Genomic DNA, 6,505 nt, shown 5'->3' with positions numbered 1-6,505 from the left:
TTCTTTGCCCGAGTGGGATGCCCAGCTCCCAACTCATTTGAAACCCTTGTGCTGTAAAACGTTTATGCTTTTCTCAGTATTTATAATCGTAGAGATTTATAAACAAATGGTAGAAGATATTCAACAAACTAACCTTGCTGCAGCACTAACGCCATAAGTAATCATGTAGGCAATGGCTTCTGTATTCACGCTTATCACAAAAAAAAAAATCACCATGTCAATCTTCAAATTATTAAAATAAAGGGAATAACCAACCAATACACTGTCTAACATGGACTCTTCAATTTACCCTAATTTATTTGTCTTACCTTTTTTTTTTTTGAACAATTTATTATTCATATGGGTATTGACACTTGTATTCCAAAAATTAATCTATAAAACATTTGTCCAAAACATGATGTACCCGTGTCTGATACCCTATCCTAAGTCCATGAAACATAGTAGAGTCAATACATATTTGAAAACTATAGTGCCAAGCTTACCACTTTGCAATCAATGAAGTAGTGACTTCTGAATTAGGCATCAGGCCTGCTAACAACACAAGAAGCTCGAACAACCAGTACTCCAAACTGGCAAAAAGAGTAGCAAGGTTTCAAGTTTATAAGAATCCTTCTGCCAGGATGTTATTTTGCTACTCATGTTATCAGAAATGATACAGTGAGAGAAAAAATTTGATTACATTTTCGATAACCCACCAAACCATTGCTGCAGAAGGGAGGTCTAATTTCAGGTTTGTGAGAGTGTACCAAAATGATAAACGACCATCCTTGCCATGTTCGCTCAAATTTCTTGCAAATGAACGCATAATGGAGCTAGCAAAAGAAGTGAAATCCATAGTGAAAGTGAAGCTGCTAATGGAGCTCCTCTGAAACCAAGATCTGTCCGATTGACCAAAGAGTAAACAATTCCGAAATGAATGCCCAATGGGAGGACCGAGAACCAGACCAGGGGCATTACAACGCTTTGTGTTTGAGGAAATCTGAAAATGTTTTGCACGAAGCTGTATGCAAATAAACCTGGAATGAGATACCTAATGTACGAGGCTGCAGTTTTTGAAATTTGAGCATCTCATCGGAGCAAGACAAGTATCGGCTCGGTGTAGAACCATAAGATTGATTTGAAAACAGAGGACAGGAAAGAATTCATGCAGGATGCTTGGAGGTAAATTCCCAACATTCTGTATATTTTTGCACCAAATCGTTGACCACAAAGGGTCTCTAGTGCTCCACTTAATCCTGTCTAAAACAAGAACAGGGGAAAGATCAAAACGTCAAACAGTAAATGCTAGACTAAAAATTGACAAACAAATTAAACCCTTGGTCCAGAAAGGAAGGATTGTTGAATGTAGAAATTAAGCTGCAAAAAATGGAAAGAGTAACAAAGGACAAAAGGCCAAAAGATTAAGGTTCAACGGACAATTTACCCGAAGTGGTTCACTTTAGTGATCCTACTATGATTTAATCTAACTGTTCCCTTTAGTTACTATTGCAATTTGTGCAATCAATCAAAATTATTAGTAACAGAGTTAGCTTGCATTTGTCAACTTTTGACGGCCGCACAGAGCTATGGCATCGAATTTTAACAGATAAAACAATTATGCCATAGAATTCTACCGTCCACCGATAGCCTTTAAGCCAAGAGAGAAAAAAGAAGAGATGTGCTACAAGAGAGGGAGAGTAACAGAAAATTAATTTATGATACTCTCCTTAGCTATACAAGAAGACAACCACACATTGTTCAGTCGTTGGCAAAGGTTGGTTGGGAAGTTCTCTCGCTTTGTCCGTTTGGGTTGAAGCAGCTAATTTGAAAATGTTTGCAAGCTCGGTTTGTGTGGGTCAGCCAATCCTAAATTAAAGAAACAAACATATAATCGTTTATTTAAATATGAAATGAATACTAACCATGAAAGCTAAACCGGTGACTGTGGCCCAAGAATTAGCAAGTATTGCACCAGCAAGCTCAAGCTCCCCAACGTGTCCAGCAAACATGACAGACACCGTAGTTATGGAAAAACAGGAAACATTAGTAAGAATCATTGGAAGTGAGAAGAGAACTTGATTCTTGGCCTCTTCCAAGTCCAATACTTTCTTCCACCACATTCTTTGATCGTGCTTATTTGCTTCTGACAACGAAGCAGCTGTATCTAAACTTGTGTTTGATGATGACATATCCTTCTTTGGTAGCTCCCAATCAAAATATCTTAAAAAAAAAAACAATTTGATCTTATCAATGAAGAAGCAAATTGTAATCACAATTCTGAAATTAATGATGCACGGGAATGAATTAAAACTGCTATCCAACAGATTAAGGACACTCGCCAGGAAGGGGGTAACACTAGGAGCAGCAAAGGACTTCAATGTTTAGGGTGGGAGGAAGTTACTGTCGCCTGGCAGAACCTTTCCATACAATCTTTATTCCAGGCTCGTTTTAAATACTAAGCTGCTGATCAGTATGTTTCAACAATGTTGCCAGTACAGGCTTTGGTTTCTGTTTGATGATCTTCTTTAAACGCTACGAGTCTATTAGGGGGAACTCTTTTGGCTTAGCTGCCAATCGCCTTTTGAGCAGCCTTTTGACGTAAATGTATAGCTCTTTTACACCGAATCTAGCATAAGAAGTCTTTTATCATCAAAATTCAAGATTTTTATGACATACTAACTTTTATCTATTACTAAAATTCACTTTTCAAAAACAAATCAAATTAAAAATAAAAAACAATCCAACAAATGAAATTAATTTTATATGAAATACATGGAAGAGAAATTAAAAAGTATTAGTAACATAAGTATCATAAAAATCATAAGTGATATTTTCACTAATTACAATATAAATATTCAAACTGTTAATAAAAGAAAAGAAAAGAAGACTCAACTGATAGTAAAAAAAAATGAAAATGAAAGAAAGGAGCAATGAGGGGCCCGTTGGGCAGTTAGCTAAGGGGCTTTAGGGTTCAGGGGGGTAGACTTTGCGTTGACCGCCGACCAACCGAGCCTCCCCTCACTGCGTTTCCTTCTTTTCTTAAGTTCTCCTTCAATTCTTTCTCCCACATAGTTAATCACGCTCTCTCCCCTTGTAATTAACACCGAGCACAATTCATTGTCCCTTGTATGTTTCTTTTCCTTTCTTCAAGCACACGTGGTCCTTGCATGTTTCTTTTCCTTTCTTCAAGGGCATGTGGTGCTTGCATGCAATTTATTGCATATTTTCTTTCCCTCTCAATGCTAAACATCCAGTTCCTTTCGTGTTTTCTTTTCTTCTCAATGCAATACGTGGTGTTCCTTTCATGAACGTGGAGTTCCATAGTTTTCTTCTCAAAACCTCACATTCTCATAGGTTAAGGCACCATCCAACTTTGTTCTGCCGCGGGTTGCTACTTCACGGCATATTACCATATAATTCTTCACACCTAGAAGCCAAACTCATTTCTTAGGCTCGGGTTACTTGGAAAAAGGAAAACCATAAGAAAAGAATTAGGTCCCTCATTCTATGGTAGCCTCAGGTAGCAAGGGAACCATAAGCAAAAATTTTTATATTAATTTAAACTCCCATTGTCCATCAAAAGGAAAGACACGTTGTTGAGGTTATGGTTGAAGTTGTGTATCGAAATTGAAAGATTTCTAGTTAAATTTTATTGTCGAAGCTGAACAATATATTGTGGAATTGTGCTATTCAAATTGTGTAACTGATGGTGGATTTGGTTGTGATAGGTCTTGTTGAAGACCAAAGATACTAAGTTGTGCAATAACTTGGTAGATTGGAGGCTAGAGAAAAAGTGTCTCTTGCCACGGTATATAGTTACAACGTTTTAAAATTAGACTTGAGAATAGTCGTAAGCCTCTAATGTAATTTGAATCTAAAAAATGATGTTCGAAATTAATTGCGTAATTTGTTGCCTTTGGTCCCGTTAATTAAAGCTCTGAGGATTTATAGTTAGAGGAGCTAAGTTAGGTGGCTTTAGAATTTTGATTGGTGGCAAACCATTGGACTTGCATTAAACTATTTTGATAAGGCAAGCATGAAAAATATTTATTCAAAAAATACATGTGCCTCAGAGAATATTTTCTCATGTTTTAATAAATAAAGTTGGGCACATGTGAATGTATTTATGTTTTAAAATGCATGCATAGAGAACAAGCTTTTCAAATTCAGTAATGTGATGATGCTATATGGTGTAATGCACTGCAAAAAAAAACTTACAATTATCGAGGAATAAGGTTACTATTAGTATTGACGCAATCAATTTCATCGATAAACAGTGATGCGAAAGACTAACAGATGGCATGAAGTTTACCAACGGAATTATTCCATTGGTAATAGTTTCATTGATGGAATTTACTGACCAACGTGCTGATAGATGGCCTTGTCGGAAATGTGATAAGATTGCCAATCGAATTACCGACAAAAATTCAATCATCAATCTCATTTAAAACTTATTAAGTTTACTAATGGATTTATTGACAAAAATTTCCATCGATAAGATTAATTAAAAGGTCGAGCACCCTTCTTTCCCTCCATTTACTCCTAGCTCTCTTTTCTACTCCCTCAACTCTCTATCCCTCCCACTAATGCCTATCACCCTGGCGCACCACCACCCATCCAACCTAGCCCCTCTAGCTATCCGACCGTCTAACCCAGACTCGGCCCTTCGCCTTTAGCTTCACTAAAGTTGTTGCTTGTGGTTTTACACCTATTGCCCCGCCATATCGCCCCTCCAGCCATTCAATTTGACTGGCTTTGCTACCCATTTTGCTCTGGCCAGTGGTAGTGTGGAAGCCTAGAGAATAAGCTTCCTTCTATACCTATTTCTATGCGTTTGATTTGAATATTTGAGGGTTTTAATTTGTTGTTGCTATTTAGTGTTTTGTTGTTTTGATTTGATTTATTTTGGGTTCAGTGAACAATTTTTTGGTTATTTGATTTTGGGTTATTTGCCTTTAGTTGGTGAAATTTTTGAAGATTGTGGGTTAATACGAAGATTGTCGATGATTGAAAATTTTTATTAGGTTATTTTCTTGAACAATTTTTTAACAACTTAATTAGTCATAGGAAAATTCCATTAGGTTTTTTAGCTGTTGGCAACAACTTAGTCAGATGAAAATTAGGGTTTAGTAATATTATATAATATTATATTTATTTAAATTAGGAATTAAGGTTTATAGAAATAATTACATAATTTAGGATTTAGTATGAAGAATCATGTATTGGTTATTAATCAATTAATTAAAGTAGTTAATTTAGTAAAATTTAGGATTTAGTGATATTTATTAAGATTTTATTAAATTAATTAAATAATTAAACTAATCAAATGACAAAATGTTTTCCTAACTAAGCAATTATCTAAATTAGTAATATTATTTAATTTTAAAAATACTTAGGGTAATTAAATTAAGATGTTAATGAGTAAATTAAATAATTTATTTAGGGTTTGTAATGTAATTAAGTAATTAATTAAATACGTAATATTATATCATATTATATTTATTTAAATTAAGGTTTTATTAAATTAATTACATAAATTAAGTAATTAAAAAGAATCATGTATTAATTAGTAATTAAGTAAATAATTAGATTAGTAAATTTAGTAAAATTTATAATTATTTAAATTAATTATATTTTATTAAATTAATTAAATTTATAATTATTTAAATTAATTATAATTTTAGTTATTAATCAATTAATTAAATTAGTAATATTGTTTAATTTAATAAATATTAGAAGTAATGAAGGTATAGGGAGTTAATTAAATAATGTAATGTGTTATAAGTAATTAAGCAATTAATTAGGATAGTAATATTATACAATATTATATTTTTAAAATTAATTAATGTTTTATAAATTAATTAAATAATATGACTAATATTAAATTAAGTAAGATTTTAGGGTTTTTAATATAATCATAACAAATAAAATTTTTATAATTCTACTGTTGAAGTTTGTTTTTATTTTTGATTGATGTTTGTGTTAACACCTACTAACGGACGACAACATATGTCCGTTATAATATTTTTCTCAAAATGGAATGAGATAGGAGTTGGATGTATTCCCAAGTCAATTCAAGTGGATATCTTAAGATAAAATTTGTGAATGGTGTAGATAAATTTAGTTCATTTGCACTCAATCAAGCAAGATATGTGACTGAGAATAAGATTATATGTCTTAGCTTGTGGTGTATGAATAGTGAGTTCTTAGTTGCTAATAAGGTTCAGGAACATCAATTGCATAAAGGGTTTACCTATGCTTATACAACGTGGGATGCACATGGTGAATCATTCCATACCGAGTTTGACAACTCCAATCGGAACCCCCATTCTAGAGGCTACTATTGCATCCAACAACACATCGCAAGCTAATGGCTGAGGACCGAGTCTCAACTAGCCACTCCAACTCATCCAGACCGACGGATACTTCTGCATCCTCTCAAAGGAGGTAATTTTCTCTACTCCAAGTTATATCATTATATGCAGTCAATTTAGTTAATTTATTCATGCGTTTTACTAATAATAAA

General features: G+C 33.6%; 1 pseudogene; it reads right to left on the bottom strand.

Annotated features, from left to right (window-relative positions):
• Positions 1 to 2,168, bottom strand: part of LOC110419731 (protein DETOXIFICATION 18-like) — a 2,876-nt pseudogene extending 708 nt beyond the window's left edge.
• Between the last annotated feature and the right edge of the window lie 4,337 nt (positions 2,169 to 6,505).

The sequence above is a fragment of the Theobroma umbraticum genome, unplaced genomic scaffold (genome assembly GCF_002168275.2).
Source record: "Theobroma umbraticum cultivar Fairchild unplaced genomic scaffold, ASM216827v3 scaffold_67.0, whole genome shotgun sequence".
Classification (NCBI taxonomy): Eukaryota; Viridiplantae; Streptophyta; class Magnoliopsida; order Malvales; family Malvaceae; genus Theobroma; species Theobroma umbraticum.
This window is presented reverse-complemented; position numbering and strand designations above follow the sequence as displayed.